The sequence below is a fragment of the Parasteatoda tepidariorum genome, chromosome 1 (assembly GCF_982258835.1).
Source record: "Parasteatoda tepidariorum strain Cologne lab strain chromosome 1, Ptep-v5.0, whole genome shotgun sequence".
NCBI classification, from domain to species: domain Eukaryota; kingdom Metazoa; phylum Arthropoda; class Arachnida; order Araneae; family Theridiidae; genus Parasteatoda; species Parasteatoda tepidariorum.
Window position 1 is genome coordinate 37,851,978 of NC_141755.1, and position 20,887 is coordinate 37,872,864.

Sequence of the window (20,887 nt, forward strand, 5' to 3'; positions counted from 1 at the left end):
GGTTTTCAAAACTAAATAATTAAAAGTAAATGGTAAATTGAAACAACGAAAAATAATTTATGTAACAAGAAGCAAAATAAATACAGAAAATATACTGATTCATTAAAAAGAATAGTAAACAAATCGCCATACATTATTGATTCTAATAATTCTTAATCGATTTTGGTAATTAGTATTACAGGAATAATAGCAATTTGTGTGATTTTCAGTACGAAATGTAGGTATTACTGTACTGTGTTTATAGAATTTTTACAGTTCACCGAAAGGGATAAGCACTGGAGAAAAATGTTTGATGATAATAAATATTCAGTTTCATGAGTTGCCTTCGAACTGAAATATTAAGGGAAATAATACTGACTACAATTAATCTTTATTTTCATATGCGATGAACTTCTATAAAATTTTTTATGCATAATTTAATTACCTAAAGCCATTGACATGTATTAAAAAGGCTTCATTAATTGTTACGGTTTATATCTTTCAGTTTCGTGTTCGATTTCGTATTGATCATTAGTGCTGTAGAGTTAGTAGTGGAAGAATTCGAATCTAACTCCAATTTCGGACGTCCTCGAGAGCTTATCCCCGATTCTGACCATTACTCAATTAAAATATCCCCTAAATTTTAGGAAAGTATTAATGGTTATGCTACCATCTTTCATAATTTATTTTTCATGTAAATTGAGTAATTTATTAATTAAACTGATTGACTAATTTAATTGAAGATCTAATGTTAAAATGTTTACCTTTAGTCTCTAACTACTTTATCTATCAATCTTTACTTTTATTCTATATTTAGTTGCTATCAACCTTATCTGACTACTATGTTAATATTATAAGCATATTTTTATGAGCTTCTCTTTCTAGTTATATGTCCGGGTCACCACTTATCTTTGGCTAGATAGGTTGTGTGTATTTTATCAACATTTCAAATATATGAATCGATAACGATAAAAAAGGAGAAGAGTCACGTATAAAGTTAACTTTATAAAAATAACCACAAACAAAAAAACAATAATAACAACAAAACCACAAATAAATTTATTACGACAAAACCATGCGTAACATCTTAAGGATTCCAGACAACAATCATGAGGAATAGTGAAAAAGCACAAAAAGGAAAAGCGAAGATCAAACTTTTACAACAGTATTTAACATTTCATTGATTTGAATTCAGTTCAGTTCATTTTAGGTTGCACTTCAGATTTAGTGTAGAAGTTTACTAATTCGACAGGTACATAGGAACTTCGGTACTTGAACCTAGTATGTTGTTGACATTAAACATTTAAAAAAGTGTACACTCAAAATCACAGATTGGGAAACTTCACCATGACAAAATCTCCATGCTATTCTGTCTTCTTGGTTAACCGATGTTTGGCATAATCGAAAATGCTGACTTTTCCAAAGTCAACTTGTTGTCTTGACTTAGTTGTGAGGATTTTGGTTCCTGGAGATATATCTATAGAAGCCATGTATACTATTTTGAATCTTGAAGCTCTTTACATGTTGTCAATTAATAAATATTTTGTAATTACAAAAATAATATTTTTCAAAAATAAATATTTTGCATTTTACAAAGTACCAACGAGGAAATGAATTTATTAATACCCATTGTGCTTGATATTTACTGACAAGTTAACAATTCCAATTTTAATAATTTTACAATAACTGTCTCAACGACAGTTATTATTTGATGATTTAAGCTAAACACATTTCCTTCTGAAATAAACTGAATTTAGTTTATTATGTTTCATGTTAATCAGAAAGAAGCGAATATAAAATTGTCTTAACAACTGCATTTATGCAATCAATACTGAGATAGATTAATTCATATGTATTTATGCAAACTTTATTATTTTTTATGAATATCCTTTGAAGTTACAAGAGTGTATATACTTTTGAAATAAAGTATGTGCTTTTATGATAAGTTATGCTTTAGTTATTAAATTCTCTTTTTGAATGAATTTGATATGAATAATAAAGATTATAATATCGAAGTAGTAAACAGTCGTCGGATTACTGGAAGCAAAAGAGTGAATGTCATTTAATTTCACTTAACCTTGCTAAATATACCAAACATACCTAATTGATATAGAAAATTTAAAAAAAAATGTAGTTTTTTAATAGTTACTTTTAGAAAAAAAATTTAGATAACTAAAGTTCAAGATCCTTTTTCTTTCGGAATAATTTATATTACATAGAAAAATGTTACAATGGTTGAGGAATCAGTTTATTTTTTTTATTAAGTACTTAATAATTGTCAAATTATTAAGTTTTATCATTAAGTTTCAAGTGTTTATTAAGTTTTCAATAATTGTCAAATATTTTCAAGAACTATATTGTGAGCTTTTGCTAAACGAATGAGATTTTTTAAGTGATTCACTGACCATACATGGTAATAATTTTAATTGTACTTCGTTACTTTTTTAATTTTGTACTTTTACTTATTTTTTCGTTACTTTTTTGCAAAAAAGTACAGGTAATAGCAATGAGAACATCGGAAGAAATCGTTAAATTTTTTCTGAAATTTTTTAAAAAAAATTTCTTTTTAAAAAGTTTTTTTTTGAAATTTTTAAAATTTATTTTTTTAATTTATAAATTTAAAGTATAATACATTCTTTATTAGCTAACTACTTTTTTCAAAGACCTGTAAGGATTTCAATTTCCCGAAAAGGAGAGGGTGGCTGGTAGGAGGGAAGGTGAAACCCTTACTTTAATGGATTTACCTCCATATAAATACAATTCTTTTTTACTTATTTCTTTCAACAAAAATTATAATGTTATCAAATTTGTTTAACAAATTAATTTGTTACTTAAAATTCTGAAAGTAAAAACTAAATTTCTAAATATTTCATAAATTCAAAATGAGCATAATTTAAAATTCCCTTTTATGTGCAGACATTGAATTTTATTATCTTGTGTGGTTTTCTTTTAACCATCACTATTTCAATGGATACTTTGTAACATTTTCCTGCATTTCAAAGTTTTATACCATGAAATTAAAATGTAATGCATTTTAAATATTTTTTTAAAATTTTTTAATTAACTTTCAGATTACTTTCAATTTTTGATTTCCTCGAAATGTACTTTAAAATCCTTACTTTTTTCGTTTTAAACTTGTACTTTTACTTGCATTTTTTAATCGTTACTTTTTACTTTTTAGTTGTTATTCTTGCTTAAAGTACTTGTTCTTTTACTTGTTACTTTTTAAAAGTAACGTTCCCATATTTGTGAACGATTTATTAAATTACTTAGAAACTTTGTCAAAAGAACAAGCGAACTAGTTTAAATTTCAATGTTGAAATATAATGCTCTTATTACAGATATATGAGACCTTCAAAAATATTATTGTTTTTGTCGTGCAAAAATTAATTTTTAAATTTCAGACATAGCATATTCATCCAAACATTATTTTTATCATGTCACCAGACTGTATTCCAGACATTATTTAATTAAACGTAAATGTTTTCCAGCTTCAGTTAGTGGAAATACTTAAAATAAATGAATAACAAGCTGTTTATGGAAGTCAAATAAAAACATTTTTTTTTCTCGTAAGAAAGTCCAATTTGAAAATACCAAATTTTACTGCAGAAAATGAATTATTATTCGCTGTTAAGATGATCAATCATATGGTTTAAATTCGTCAAGCATATTTAGGATGAATTAATCCAAATCTGTGTAGGTTGAACTAATGATTAAAGGTGATTTTCTTTCTTAGAAATATTAAACGAGTCATCTTTTTTAAGAGACAGATCAAAATGCGGTAAAAAGTTCTCCCCTCCCCCCGAGGGCGATGCTTTTCACCGTAAAATCAATTCTACCGTAAAGCTTTTATAGAAAATTTACCGTTATTTTTACAGCATATACTAAACTATGATGTTACAGTATTGTAAAATTACTGAGTCACTAAGTAACTGTGCATACCTGAAAAATCACTGAAAAAGGATATCACTGATACTGCCCTCTGGGTGCCAGTACTTTTTACCGTAATTTGATCCAGAATTTTTTACAGTGTAATTGCTGTTTAATTAGAATAAGGGCGAATCATTATTTTTTTTAAAAAATCTGAAACATTAAGTATTACAAAATTTTACATGCTTTTGACTTATTACTTGAAATGTTTCTTACTTAACATAAGTCTAAAACTCTCATCAAAATAAATGAAATATGGAATACATTTAAAAATTATTAAAAAAGATTATTGTCAAACGTAAAACATTTGATAAGCTTCATAAAAATGATGAAGCGTAGTCAACATGTCTTAAAAGTAGAAGAAACAAATTTCTAGTAATTTAGATACTGGTTCCAATAATGAATAATTTAGCTTGTTCAAAACCTTTTAACTTTATGAAATTCATTTTAAAGTGTATGATGATTATAATGAATTGCACTGATTTCACTGCTGATTTTCAGGAAATTCTTTGCTCAAATGACTTATGATGATTGTGTGCCAAAGGTAATAGCAAATTTTTCTTTGGCAAAAAAAATATCTCTGGGTGTTTTTTGTGTGCATATTATTATAACTAAATATGCATGAAAAATATAAATAAAAACATAATATACAGTGATCAATAATTTTCTAAACAAATCTGTAGGCCATCAGTATAATGGTTTTTGAAAATGATTCAATGAGTTTTAAAATAATTCCAGCTAATTCTAGAAAAGAATTCAATAATCTTGATATAGGATTTTTTCGTGAAAATTGTTACAAAGTGTTCTTTCATGGGTGGTGGGGATAAGTCTTTTTTTTAAATATCAATATGCAAATTCCTATTTGTTAAAACTAATTTTCTAGCTTAATTATATATTAGAAAACAAGAAGTGTGTTAATCATTAAAATTCTTTCTAAAATAATTTCCTTTTTTCGAAAAATTGATATTTAAATGCAGATGTTAAGACTTCCGGAGAAAAAGGGAATCCGAAACTAGTATTTTCAATTTAGATATATAGCGATAATCTTCTAACGCTAATTATTAATTTGCCATAAACTATGATAATTTCTACGTAGATTGTTTTTATCATGAAAAAAAAACAGCATTAATGAAGAATTTTCTAGAAGCATTTGCTTTCCTTGTTTCTTTACATAACTAACAACAAAATATGGGTTTTTATATGTTAGGTAGTTGAAAATAGATAGATAGTTGTTTATGATAGTGTAGCATAACGAGCATATTTTGATTGTCTCGAACTGTAATTAGATATCTTGATCGAGTTAAGTACGATCTATGATGTTTGTTTTTTCTCTTCTGATTTTTTAAGGCAATATTTTGTTTTTTTTCTTTTAAAAATTCGTGTATTAAGTTTTGAAATAAATTTTTAGAACTAACTTCATATTTTCTGTTAATTGCGACACAGTATGGTAATACGATTTGCTGTAAAAAAAATTCTGATTATAGAAGCCAAAGTATAAGGTATTTATTTAATAGTTTTTCCGTTCATATGTTAGCTGTTTACCAGAAGTCCTGGCTTTCAAGTTTATATTTCTTATTACCTCACATAATTCTTATTACTTCTACATCAAAGATTATAGTTTTTTTTATTCCCTATTTAAGAATTTATGTAATAAGTTTTAAAATAAATTTTTTAGAACTGTTAGTAGTAACACTACTGAAATATTAATAGAGTAAGCGTTGAGGATTTTTGAAAAGTTTAATTGGTTTATTTCAGGAACTTTGAACTTCTTAAATTATATTGGAAGTTGTCTAGTTATTTGAAAATACACTGAAACACAGTTTTTCATCCGTTTTAATGCTATAAGAGTTATGAATTTTCTTAATAAAGGAAAAAAATCGGATCTCTTTGATCTAGCCGAGGAGAGAGGTCTCACAGTTCCTCCTCAAGTATATGTGCTTGAAATAAAGAAGATGATTTAGGGAAGTAAAAGTTATAAGATTGAGGGTGTGAAAATATCGTTGACTAGAATTATAGAAGAGAGAGTTAGGCAAGAACAACTTGGGCGATAAAAACGAAGAGAAGAAAATGAACGCTTAGAAGGAGATCGAGAGAGACAAAATGCTTCAGAAATGCGAAAGCTAGAATTAAAATAGAATACTCACGCTCATCTGCGTGGAGATAGAGTGGTGTCAGCAGAACCAAATCATAAAATAGAACTATTAAAAATAACTCCTAAATTTAAGAGAGAGGATAAAGATGAAATGACAGTAATATTTTTAAATTATGAGCGTCAAGCAGAGATTGCACAAATTCCAAAGAACGATTGGGTAGCTTATCTATTAGGCTTATTTTAAATATGTTGAAAAGAGAATAAGCTAAAGATGCAAAGAACTGTGATTTCCGAAATAACTGATACTAAAACGACCGAACCTAATGCCGAAGAACGTCAATAAAATTTTTACCGGCATTTAAAATCCTCTGAAAAGCCTTGGCCAAAATTTACTCAAGAATTGAATTATTTTACAGATATGATTTCTAATGAGAAATGGGTGAAGTTTAAGGATTTTTCTATATTAGCTGAAAAACTGGTTAACTATGAAAGTTTAAGAAACAGCTGTAAAGAAAAATCTTTGTTGTATAGCAGTAGAAAGAACCAAAATAAATTTTTGCATTATTTCATGACCATCGTTGAACAGCCGACTTAATTTTAGGGTTTATGACTACTAATGTTCAACTCCGAAGACTTGTAACTTTTTGAACCCAATCCAGAAGACAAGGGAACTCCTTGATTAGGTAAGGTATTGGAAGAAATTTGCCTTCGTGGAGGACATTTTGATTAATTTAACCCACATTTCCGTTACATTGTGAGGAAAACTATGAAAACATCCCACACTTAGCCTGATAGGAAGGGGATACTAACCCATGATCCGTCTACTTTTGAGGATATTTTACGTTAGCACTGCGGCCATTGCGAGCCAAGTGTGAATGCCGAATCAATCAGATATCGCTGAGATTCAAACCTGTAACCAAAATGATTCTTGGTGAACTTAGATTAGAATGGATATTAGAACTAAAGAAGAGTCGGTAGGGCAGAAAAATATGGTATTTATAGGAAATGATCTTAGAAAAGAATTTGAAAGAAGACAGCTTGAATGCTACAAATGCGGATCTTATGATCACTTGCGGCCTCAATGTTTCAAGTTAAAGGAAAATTTTGAAATTCTGGTTCTTTAGACTTTTCGGAACATTTGCCTAGTGATGCAATGTCACCATATAAAAGTATTGGCATTGTGAATGATACTGAGATACCAATGTTGCCAAACATTGGCTCCGTCTTGGATTTAGTATCTAAGAAATGGGTGAAACCAGAAATGTACAAAGGAGAATTCATTTGGATAAAAACCCCTGTATGGAATGAATCGGTAAGTTTACTCTTAACTGAAGTTAAATTAAATTGTAATTTAGGGAAGGCGGTTGCCAAAACAGCCATATTAGATGATAATCTTGAGCAACGATATGATTATTTGATAATCCATGATCAATGATAACTGGAATCTTGGTTTTAGTTTCTAAGAAATAAGTGAAACCCGAAATAAGATAATACTCTTGATCAACAATATGATTATTCGATAATCAATGATTATCGGAAAAAAACAGTTGTTGTTGTCCATGAAGCCAATACCCTCAGGAAGTGCAGGACCAGTAATGAACTACCAAAAAGATCTTGATAACTGAGCCCTAGGCACTCCAACATGTTAGTTGGGGAAGCCTGTTCAGAGGAGTATCTGGTACATCCGTCATAACTTCTTAAACCATCTGTGAATGTCATAGTTCTGAGATGGCCACTGAGAAAGAGCAGAAAGAGACTTCATGTACGTCCCTATTCCACCCAGGAACACTTCCGCTCTGATTTGAGGTGGACTGCAGGACTTGAAGGGGGTGAACACTTTTAACGAGTACCAATTCAAAACGAAAAAAAAATTACAAATCTAGTGGAAAGAAACATTTTTAAAAGCTAAAAAACATGAATAAATTAAAAACGTTGCTGGGAATTTTTGTAAGGAAAAGCAAAATTTGCCGAAATCTGTACAACTGGAAAACTTAGAAAAAATGCGCCGACTGGAAAATGATAGTCGGTATTCCGATTCTGAATATATTGATGAAGTTCTAGTTATAAAAGATTTCATGGGTTTAGTAGATTGCTTTTGAAAAGTAAACTCTCGGAAAGGAGGAATTAGTCTGTAACATAGTGAGCATTCTTTAACAAAACAGAGCTTAGAGCTAAATTAATAAAAAATTGTCTCAAGCTATAGTTAGATAGCCTTATCGAGTTAAGCACGATAGGTGATGTTTTTTTCTTCTTCTGATTTTTTTTGAAAATTTTTTTTTATTTTTTATTCCCTATTTAATAATTTGTGTATTAAGTTTCAAAATAGTATTTTAGTACTCACGTCGTATTTTATGTTAGTTGTAACAGTACGATAGGTTACCTCTCTGTCAGAAACGACGCCCGAATATTTCATTTTACCATTTTTTTTCTGTATACAGGTATAATTTTCCCCCTGGAATGGACTCTATGAAATATTGATAGGTTGTTTTTCATGCATAAATATCACTTTCTAATAGTGTGATAATAGGTTGTTTTTTTGTTTCAAGAATGGTTACTTCTTTCAACTCGACTCCTTTAATACTCAATAGGGTTAAGGTTGAATAAGGAGCCAATCCAACAAAAGGAAGTTTCCATTTTTGAATCAATCTCTTACAATACCAGCAGATTAGTAGGACTCATATCATTTCATTGAGTCTACACCTGGCCATTATGGTAAATCATCTGAATTATAGACAGCATTCGACCAGCCACAATGCTTATAAAAAATATGCAGGAAGTGTATAATTATTTAAGAATTGCGTATAACATCATACACAAAAATCAAAGATCCCAAAGCATAACAGCACACCATTAATTTTCAAGTGAAAATACTGTTATAGTTAATTTACATAAGACTGTCAGATGATCATAAAAAGTGTGATTTTCTATACAGCTATTCCTTAAATTGATACTTTTTGAAATGTGTAATATTATTCTTGTGAGCATAAATACTTCGGTTGTTAACCACTGTCTACAGGTTGATCCTGTGATCAAGGGACACATTTGGATTGAGTGGCTGAGCATGCTAAAATGTGTATTTACAACTTATTCTACCCGACAAAACAATGCAATGATTCTCATCAGTTTCTCTTGCTAAAAATATAAGTTATAATTTTCCCTTAAACTTACCCGTTACTCGAAAAGATGGGCAATTTATATTTTCGTTACTAGTCCGATTATTGCACAAATATTGATCTGAAAAGAACTTTTTAGGCAATATTTGAAGGTCTTGGAGCAATATCGAGCAGGTGGGGGATCTTCTTATCGAAAAAAAACAACAACTAAAAACAAACAAGCAAACACATTACAGAGTTGATATAATCTGGTGCGTGGATGTGGAATAGAAGGGAAAGGGTGTTCCATTTCAAAGGTACGTACTCAGATCTCTGTAGAAAGCTATATGGTCGTTCTAGTTTGAATTTCATTTTATGCATCTGTAATTTAGCCGATTAAAAGGTTTCTTTAATGCTGTGAAGTACGTTAAAAATGGGAAACGTCTCGATAAAGTTAAGTTGGTATAATTGTTTTAGGAATTAGAGACTTTCAAAGCCTTGTGATCAAAATGTTCCAAATGCTGTTATAGTGTTAATAATTATTAAAATTTAAAGAGCGTGAAAAATACACAATTTTATATATTAAATTAATATCTATGGAAGAAGTAAAATATAATTTAATCTTAAGATCAACTTAGTTTTTAATATTTATAGCTTTAGTTTACCTAGATTAAAATAGAAATACTTAAATTTATGAAATTACAAAGATATGTTTAAAAATATTTTGATTGTTGCTGTTTCGGGACACTGAGATACGAATAAGATGAACTTGTTTAGGTAAATAAAGATTGAAAGTATCTGTTTGAGTTTAAAAAAAATACAGAAACTTGTTAATAAAATAATGTCTTAGAGAGACATCAATAATTTTGAAAATAAGAAAATGAAAAATGCTTATTTGAAACATTGCCAAAATATTTTTCTTTATTTAAAAAGTGTCCCCTAACGAAAAAGAAAATTTCTTCAAATGTTCTTAAAAGTAATGATAGTGCTTCTTTTTCTATAAATATTAAAAAGAGAAAATTCGTAAGACTTACATTTAAACTGAATGCTTAAATCACAGAATTATTTATATCACCGAATCCATTAATCTTATTCACATTTCCTATTCATTACTTTTAAAGAAAATGAGCATCGCGAGGTATATTTGCAGAACTGCTTTATCAGATTCGAAACTCTTTTTCTGTGAACACGATAAGTTATTTAAACTGCGTATTTATAACTTCAGTCCCTAAAATGTACATTGGAATCGAAAAAGAAGCTTTAATATTTTTAAAATCAAATAACATGAGAAAATTGCATTAATTTGCTCATGGCGTCGTGTTTCAGAAGTACTTTTTAATATGTTGTTTCTGATATAATTTATTCTTATTTTTAAGCCCAATTACTTTTGAAGTGACTTTTTGTTAATATATTAATTATATTTTTGAAAAACATAGTCAAGATAGTTGATAAAAGGAAATACCGTTTGTACAATGCACAAACCCCCTGAATAACTATTGATCTAATGATCAGATTTTCGCATTCTAAGAATCAGTCATAATGAATCGAAAGGGTGATTTCAAATATATGCTTAAACAAATATGCTTAAAATTATGGGAAAAACAGTGAGATTGGTGGAGAGAGTAACCATGTAGATTTCTTATTCTATCGGAATTTTGTAAAATATGGTTAACATATTTGAAATTTTAGAATTGATAATCAAAATGTACAGAGTGCAAAACAAAAAACAGACCACCCTGAATAACTTTTGATCTAATGATCGGATCAACACGTTCTCGTACTCAATCTCAATGATACGAGGGGGTGACCTCAAATATGCTAATTAGTTAGTGCAGAGTATAATTTAAGTTACTAAATCAGATACAAAAACGTACTTTCTCTGAATAACTTATCTTTTTTCGGCAGATTCAAATTTCTGACCCCCAAAATATAGGGGCAGCCGCAATCTGGGAAATATGGTACCCATAGTTTGGTCAAGAGAGCGATCCCAAATATAGACCCCCAAATGTTAATTTTGTTTTCTGCGTATTTCAATTTATCATGAAAACTTTTTAAGCAAATTTAAAAACTTTGCTCACAATTATAAAACTCGTTTATCGGAAGAGAAATTCACATAAAAAGTAAATTTGCGTAAAGTTTTAATATTTTTTTACTATTTTATTTAGTAATAGTTGAAAGAATTTTTCAATCGTAAGGTATACAATTTTTTATACCATTTAAAATTATTTAATTTAACATGGCAAAATAAAAATTTTGAGCGAAGTCGGTTGAGTAGTGACTGAGAAATCGAATATAAAGGAAGCCATATATTTAAATTTGACGACCAGATGGCTGAGTGGTTAGCGTGCCTGCGTGCGGAGCCGATGGCTGCGGGTTCGAATCCCGCTCAGGGCTTGGATGTTTTTTTCTTTCTATGTCCTTTCTTCTGTGTGATTGTGTGAATGTGACCCACCCTATACACGAGTTTGTGGTTATATGATGTGGGCAGCGCTACTCCACCGCCGTGGCGTAACCATAGGTGCTCACTGGGTAACGATAAAAGAGTAGCAGGAGCTAATCTACCGATTTCTCTCATTCAATTTTGTATCTTGCATACAAAATAACATAATTTAAACTTATGTAAAAATTTATGTGGTTTACAATTTAATATTTTGCGATTGTTATTAAATAAAATAATAAAAAATAGTAAATATTTACTAATTTTTTTTTTTTTGCTTAGGATTGTCTTTGGATAAGCGGATTTTATAATTATGCGCAGAACATTTTCAATTCTCTTAAAAATTTGTCGAGTTATAGCGAAATACGCAAAAATTAAAATTAAATCTGATTCCAAACTTTGGAGCGCTCTCCTGACCCAGATATTTCCCAGATTGCGACTACCCCCTATACTTAGGGATTCCAAAATCCAAATCCGTCCAAAAAAAAGCTATGTTAATTCAGAAAAAATACGTCTTTGTGTCGGATTTCGTAAGTTAAATTATCGTCTGAACTTATTAATTAACGTATTTGAAGTCGCACCCTTGAGCCATTAATATTGTGTTTCGAAATATTAGATCAAAAGTTATTCAGGGTGGTTCATTTTTTTTTGCGCATTGTACATTTTTATGATATTTTACTTTAAATTAAATTATTTACCTTGACGGTGTTGTTTCGTATCAATTTCTCAGTAAAATATGAGAAAAAAAATGTTCAGTCTGTCTTTATTAGTTCTTTGGTTGGTACTTATGGCTCACAACCTAGATATGAAAAAGAAATAAATTTGAATGGGATCTTAAACGAGAGCTTGTATTTAAGCCGGACGCGATTTTTTAAAAGCTTGTCATTGCAGCACGCTGTGGCATTGGTTGGTTGGTTACCAAACTAAGTAAGTTGGTTGCCCTACCAATTTGTTCAGCTTTACCTACAGCAGTTTGATATTTATCACGAGATATCACGGGAAATTTTCCTGGCTTAAAATTTGAGACTGTCAGCAACTTTAAAAGTAGTACTAAGAGATTGCAAGAGTTTTACAATTTTTAATGATTATAAATTGAAGCAATGGTGTGATTTTTCCAACTTAAATAAATGCAAAACGCTTCTTCGTACTGCTATTCGAGGTTACTTATACTCGTAACCGCAGTAACCTCGACCCAGCGTGCTGCATGATGTTGGGAGGAGTTCTCGTAAGAGTCAGTCCGTAGCTCCATCTGTTTCAGCTGAGATGTTCGCAAACAAGCCATAAAAACAATTAATTGGTATATTTCATTGAAATATGTTAAACGATTGAAAACGAAAGTGTTTTATACGCATCAAATTTTAAAAAAAAATCATTTCTCCTTAATTCACAAACGAAAGTAAAATACGCTAAATTTATCGTAAGTTTCTTCTATATGTATATTATTACAACAAATTATTTTTTACAGCAAATTTTGATTATAAACTGAAGAAGTAATACGGGATAGTGCAATAAAAAAAACGATCGTGTAATTAGATGATTTAACTCTATTATCTTATTAAAATAAACTTTAATTTATATTTCTTCAAATACGCGACATCGGTTTCTTTTTAAATTAAGAGACAAACAATCTATCTTCTTAAATTTTTCTAAAATATAATTGTTTTCATCTAATAATTGAGGACATTTATTTAATTTATTTTCTCAGTGGAAGTTCATCTGTAAGATTATATTCTAAGGCATTTGTCATATCTTTTAAAGCGATGATGAAAAGTAGGTCAGTCTCATATTTCTTAGCAAAAAAACGATGTAAGAATTTTTCTTACATTCTTTTTCATTCAATCTTAAAGAAGATTAATCATTTTTCTTGCTGCAGAGAAAAATTAAGACTTGAAATTGAGTTTTCTTTTCCGACAAAACTACCCCTAAAAATAAATATCTGATTCCCTTAAAAGCAATTTCATGTGCTATACTTTTAAAATAAATATTAATATGAATTATGAAATAAAAAATAATTATATTAAAATTATAGAAAAATGAATATATCTTTAATTTCATTTTTTGATTATTTTACCATATGTAATTTTAAACTTTATGGAATTCAATTTCAATAGTAAAATCCATCGTTACAGACTTTAATTTTTAAGTTTTTTAATATCATTTTCAAATAATAGTTAAAATTACGAATAAAATAATATAGTGAATAAATAAAGCAATAAACTTTAAAATCCTTTTCATAATTTTTCTCAGAACTTGTAATGTAAAACATTTTTTGATGATTAGCTATTTTATAAGTTCAACAATCAAGGGCGATGGCAAGATTTGCAATGCTATTCAAAAATAATTTTAAATAGTAAAATAAAGATTGGGTACTAAATTTTCAACTCAATTTTGTATTTCTTATTAAAATGAAATGAATTGTCCATATATTTATGATAAATTTAATATTAGATATTTAAAAAAAAAATGCGTTTCGCAGTAAAAACGTTTGTGTTTTTTAAATTTATTTTTCCATATTTTTTGATCTTCGAAAGTTCTATATTTAAAATAGTTAATATTTAAAATTTATTTATTTAGAGCAGTTAAATGCATTTTACCATGTATTATAGACTTTCGGTAGCAATAAAAGGAAAAGTTTTTTTCTACATTAATTACGAAGTTAAAAAAAATGCATTCAATAGAATGCATATTTTACAGCCGAATATAAAACTCATCCTAAAATAATAAAAGAAAACTCAAATTTTTTTGTAAACAACTATAAAAACAAAATGGTTGAAACGATTATATCTTGAAATTCAGTATTAAAATTAATTATGATGATCAACGAAAAGCAAAACCTCTATTACTTATTCCAGTTAAATTTAATGTTGGCTTATTTTATTTTTATGAAAAATGCTAAAAAACAAAATATAATTTGTTTAGAACATTTCTACAGTAAAAAATATGTTCCAAATTATTCAATCCTTTTGATTTAGTACCCTTGCTTTCATGCGAACCGTGGGAGGTTTTTGTGGTTTTCATCTCCATCTAACACAAATGCAGGTTAGTTTCATCAAAAGGTCATCCACGAAGGCAAATTTATCCTCATACCTGATCCAGGAGTTACCTTGTCTTCTTTATTTGGTTCAAAATCGCAATACTACGGAGTTGAGCATTAGTAGGGGAGAGTGGGGTCAATTGTAACAGAGCAAAAATTTCGAGTGTCGGGTTCTAGATTTGTTCCTAGGTGGCGCACAATGTGTATTTAATAAATCTACATGTACACCCCTGCTGGCAACCACTTTTATGTACTTTTGAAAAAGTTACATCACAAAGATGTTTTCACGTATTTTTTTTGGTATTAGAATATTATATTGTAACAATGTAATTTTGTTTAAACAAATAAAAATTATTAACCGAATATGTAAGTGGACACCTTAATTAACATTTCAATAGAAAAAATTAGTTATGCTATTATTACATTATGTTTTGTTATTACAATGCTAGTTATAGCATTGTTTTTAACAAATGAAGCTGAAATGGCGTCTTAGTGACAATTGTAACAATAAGTAAAGGGACGATTGTAACAGCTGAAAATAAATAATCTTATATTTACAAACCATTACTTAACTCTTTAAGAACCACCAATAGTTTCCTATATTATTTACATTATGTTGCATGTGCATTATTTTATTTGTCACCTTTCACAGCATAAATAAAAAATTTTAACCCCTAAAGTTAAAAGCTTAACCCTTTAGGTCTCTGCTCATTATTATTTTTACTCCTAAAATATCACCACTATTTTGATCAATAAAAAAATATATCACAACAATGATAATATGTATAATTAACTATGTTTTAGTTGAATTTATGAACTGTTACAATTGACCCCGTAAAAGGGGACAATTGTAACAAGTGCACCACTGTCAAAAATTGTTAATAACTAATATAATAACATTTAAAATAAGGTATTTATTTTTTTTTCTAGTAGAGGATAGTCTACTTTACTCGTCTGTCAATCAATACTAATAATATATCGGATTTTTTGTTAGTTAAAAATAGTTAAGTAAAAAATTTTACAATTGACCCCACTCTCCCCTAGTCGGAAACCCAAAATTCGGATGGATGTTCAAGGACTGTTGTAATATTAAATAAAATCTTACTGATTCAGTTCACAAAAATACCAGGATATCGATGAAAGATATGAACAAATAAGAGAAATATGAACCAATGAACACTATTATCGATATCACTGTGTCCCTAATTATGTTTTTTTGAGAATAGGTTGTTGTAGTCGTCAGCCATTAAGACAGAGGACGTGCGATTGTTCTTGTTTTTCAGTGGAGCCATCTTCCGCCAAGAATTTGACATTTGCCACACCCATACGCCACATCCCTTTATAGGCTTTATAGGCCTTCATACATCCATTCATTCGTCCATAGATCGTAATTTTGACCTGAACCAGACAACGATTAATTCACAATTCAGTACCCCAAGAGGTATTGACTTGCTTTGAGAACATGGCGGACTTTGTGAAACTTCAGAATTAACGTGCACAAGTCAATATTTATTACACGGGAAGTCTTAAGCCAGCTAGATTTCAACCCCCGTTCCTGCAAACGAGTCCTGCACCCTACCAACCAGGCTATCCCAGGCGTTTCTCAAATTGATTTTTATGGTTTTTAAGTATGTTTAAACATGCTTTTATGTAAAAGAAACTTCAATGTTTTTACATTTACTCGTGTCGTATTAAATAAATGCATTCCTTTATCGACTTAATAGTATTTCTCGTTACGTCAAAAAAAAAAAAAATGCAGCAATTTTCTTAGATTTATGCTCTGTAAATTAGGAATATTTTATGCCGGATGTGAATCTCATAGTACTCATTGTCGACCATAAACCTTTAAAATAATCTACAATTAAACTGACCATCATTTGAAGACATCACAATTAACACGGAAAAAATGTGTTTTTAAAATTATTTTTGAGTTAAAAACAATACGATAGATGATAGACTGACAGCTTGCTGATAAAGAACTTTTATCACCCAAACTGAAAAATTTTATAATAGGGATGTTCTAGTTATTTAACAATGATTAAAGAAATATTTATTTAGCATATATTTTTATTTAAAAAATTTTTTGTTCTGTATTATTTTAACCCTCTTACTATGTGTTTGATTAAAAGTTTTTACTAACCCTTTTGACCAATCACAAGGCACCATGCAACGCAAAACAGCAATAGAGGAATTGCTCACAATATTTTTACGGAATTTAGAGTGAAATTAAACTGTGGATTTAGAGTGAAATTAAATCGCTTTCAGTCATTTTGTTTTCTTTTTGAAAATTTTTAGGTAGTGCTTTAAATTAAAGCGAGCGTTTGATAAAACGAACGGTTTGTGAAAAGAGTTGGAATTGTGGAAACAATGTATCCTGAATAAAGTAAATCATTGAAAAAAGTAGAATAGACTAGGCACATTCTCTTCTTTTTTTTTAGTTTTGGAATGCATTGGTGCGAAGAAAAAATACTCATTGTAAATTGTAATAAGCATAAAAATGGCATGAAATTCTATAATTGGTTAGTATCTTCCATTCGCATATCTTACACTTATAAGTATCCTAAGTAATTAAAATTATAATCAGTAAATTAAGAAATAAATTCATTTTTTGTGCCAACGCAACGTTTTAAAACAAAACAAAAAATTACCAATTTTTCATAATTTTGATTGATTTGAACCTTCATCCTACCCTACCAGTCATCGAATTATTTTGCATGGCATTTAAAGTCACTGTAAGAAATTCCTCATCAGATTAATATAAAACCGCTGTTTCCCTGAGTGGTGCTACTTTTTGCTGTAAAATACATTTTTGCTTAAAATTTTTAGGAATAAAAAAAATCTGAACTTAATTTTTACAGTAACTGTAAAATCACTGTAAAATTTACTGTAAAATCACTGAATAACCCTAATTAAATAATTATTAGTCTAAAAATTAGGGTATAAGATTTTAAGATAAAAAAGGATTTTAAGGGAGCTGTAGTACAGGTACTAGTACAGTTACATGCTTCGAATAAAGTCCATAAATATCAAGTTAGTAATGGATAAATAGGAACAACACAGGAGCCTATATCAGTTATGCCTAATTTTTAAAACAAAATCAATCTTTGAATATGTAATAGATACAAAAACTTAATAATACACACTCTTAGAAATAAAACTGTCACTTTTAAAGATTCAACAATTTTTCAGCAGTATTTCGTTAATTTTGAGAATCATTTCCTCACGAAATCACGTGATTTGTAACGAAACGCGAACTTTCAAATGCATGACGAAAATGATTCCGTTTTTCGAAACCTTTTCGCAGTGCTTGTGGGAGATTGTTAAATAGAATGATGGAACTACAATAAAGACTCGACAATCGGAAATATTGGTTGTATGGTGGTCAAAAAGTTGGCCTTGTACTCAGAAGATTCGGAGTTCGAATCCCTCTGTGATCATGGGTATAATTAATTTATCTGTCCTTGTTATTTCGTGCGGCTTAGATGATGCCTATGTTAAAGTGATAATTAGAAAGAATAAATACAGTAGGCACTACCATTTTTTTTTTGAAAAGAAAAAATGGAATGACGAAATATTTATTTCTTTTTTAATTTTGACGAAATTTGCTTCCTCGAAGAAATATTTGCTCGGAGCGTATACTAGGAAACAGTTTCGCCAAAAACATAGAATATTTTGTGATAATCGAGTATCATTTTTTATAGTATAGTAATCAAAAGAATCCAACTCCATTGAAAATATGTATAAATAGTTGTAAATACTATGTAACTATGGGCTACACAAAAAAATTGGATGGTTGGTTAGTATGGGGTTAAATTCGATGTGCAGCCATCGACACATGGTGAATTTTGGGGAATTTGTTTTGACGAAATATGCGAAGAGTTGTAAATGGAAAATTACAAAAAATTGATAAACTTCTGTTTTTCGTTCTTTCTCGATATAACCCGGTTTAAAAATTTTTATGCCGTTTTTGCTCTTATTATAGTAAGCAACTCTTCTGCACTAAAGTGCTCTAAAACTAAAATTTTAATTTATTTTTCCACTCAGTCAAGTACGAAGCAATCTTAAACTATAATTGCAGTTTTTTTATGTGGACTACATTCTCCAATAAGCAATATAAGCAATATATCTTTTATAAGCAATATAAACAAACTAAATATGTGGTGCAATGAACTAAAAACGACACAAAAAGTGAAAAAAATAAAATCTTCGAAAAAAAGGTGAATAATTAAATTCAAGTACTTGTATTATTCAGCTTAAATTTTATTTCACGTCAAACGGTACTTTGAAATAAATCTGAGGCCTGACTTAACCCCTTGACATTTTATTTCTTGATATAGAAATGATCTTGATTGCTCTGTAAACAACAACTCGCAACCGAATGTTACAGAGATGCCAACTGATCCGGACACCCCGAAATAATTAAGAAACGGTACATAACTACAAACTAAATTTTGCAAATACTTGGATTATTTTTGCTTGCTTTTTAAAAGGTATAGCATGACATAACTACTGTAAAGTAGTGAATTATATAAATAGTTTAGTTTAATTATATAAATAATTTAGAAATAGTGGTAAATAAAAATCAACTAAATTGAATTTATTATGCCAATAATCACAATTGATAATTTACCACTTTAAAATATTTATTTGCTGTCCGGAGCAACTTGATATCTCTGTGTTGAAGACGTCTGACACACGTCAATCATTGTTTTGACATAAGATCAAATGACGTCTCCCAGACGTCTGCGTACGTCAAGGGGTTAATACTTATATATTTATATCTGTCTAATATTTATATATATATATATATATGAAAATAAGTCACATAATGTTGATCAGTTTTGAGCTGGAAAACTTTCGATTTTACTTGCATCATCAATTATGATCTTCTGGACAAATGAATTTACAAGTTACACAATTAAAATATACTTTTTTCAGACAAAGGAATTCTATAGGAACCTAATGTTTTAACACAGATAATATACGTAACGCTAAAATGTGATTATTTTATGAATTTTTCAAATTTTTTTTTAAAAGAGCTAGAAAAATTCTCCATGGGGAAATTTACAATTCCGAGGAAGATATCCCATTATTAGACATTTTTATTTCCAAATAAGTTTTAAAAAAAACGTGTAAGAAAAGTATTAGTTTTCAAAACTTTAAAAAGTATCTATTCTTACATAATCCCAATCGCTTCTCGAGCTTCTCTTGTCTAAATTTTTTCTTGTCTAGACAGACGATATTTCTTCAGAAGTTTAAAGAATGTTTTTTTCAGGATAGATGAAACTTGAATAGAATCTGTGAAAGTGGAAAGCAAATTAAAATATTCCTTCAATTCTTTAAAATTATGAAATCAAGTTTGCTAGATGTAGAAATCTCCGAGTAAGAGAAACAACTGAATAGTTCCAAAGTTGATCCAACAAAAATATTTTTTCAATTGATTTGACTGAAATCATATGTGTTAAATTAAAAAAAAATGTTGCTAACGATAATCTTGAATTCAAAAATTTTCATAGTGTTTTTAAGATGCCTCTTTTAACTAATTTTATCTAAAAAAGAGATGTGGGTCGTAATGTCATCGAAAATGAGCTTTTAATCGCTAATATTTTTGACAAATAGGTTAATTTTGTTATTTACATACACCATACCTATTCCTCATCACCTCAAATTAGACTTCTATTTGTGGCAGATATTTGCCGCTCCCCGTGTTTTTCTGATTATTTTCAATTAACTTAGAATCATCCTGCGGCAAGTATTTTTAACTCTTCTTCTTTTGCTTTTGCCCTGTGGGTTCCTATCAAAAACTTGTTTTACTTTAAATTTTTCAGGTTTACGTTGAACATGATCAATCCATTTCCATTTATTTATTTTAATTTTCATTTCATCCGGTTTCTGCTTTGCTTTTCTAAAGATTTCTGCGTTACAAATTTTATGGAAAAACTCGATACGTAAGATTCTTCTTACAGTGCTGTTAGGAAATACTAATATAAGTATTTTTATGTAATTTTAATCCTAACTTATCCACAAGGTAGCGCAAATATTTATAATATTTTCGCTATATTTATAATAGTCCGAGGTGTATTGTCCTGTAAAATGTTTGACAAAGTTCTTTCTGTACACTATAAGAAATTTCAAATAATATTTTTTAAATTTTTTTCCTGAAATTTATTATTATTCTAAATGTGCAGTTAGGTAATGTAGTGTTAAAATATAACCGAAAAATGCCAATAGTTTATTTACTTCTTTTATCTTTTAAGTTTATTTTTCTTACTGTCATAAAAGGTGAAAAACTAACATTCCGAAGGAAAGGTTCCTTCCGGGTG

At 29.0% G+C, this 20,887-nt stretch overlaps 1 long non-coding RNA gene across 1 annotated transcript; it reads right to left on the reverse strand.

The window, feature by feature from the left end:
* Positions 1-1,135: 1,135 nt before the first annotated feature.
* Positions 1,136-19,883, reverse strand: LOC122270099 (uncharacterized). Its single transcript, XR_006225602.3, has 3 exons — positions 19,745-19,883; positions 12,229-12,329; positions 1,136-1,456 (listed from the first exon to the last, which is right to left on the reverse strand). It is a non-coding gene; the product is annotated as an uncharacterized LOC122270099 (long non-coding RNA).
* Between the last annotated feature and the right edge of the window lie 1,004 nt (positions 19,884-20,887).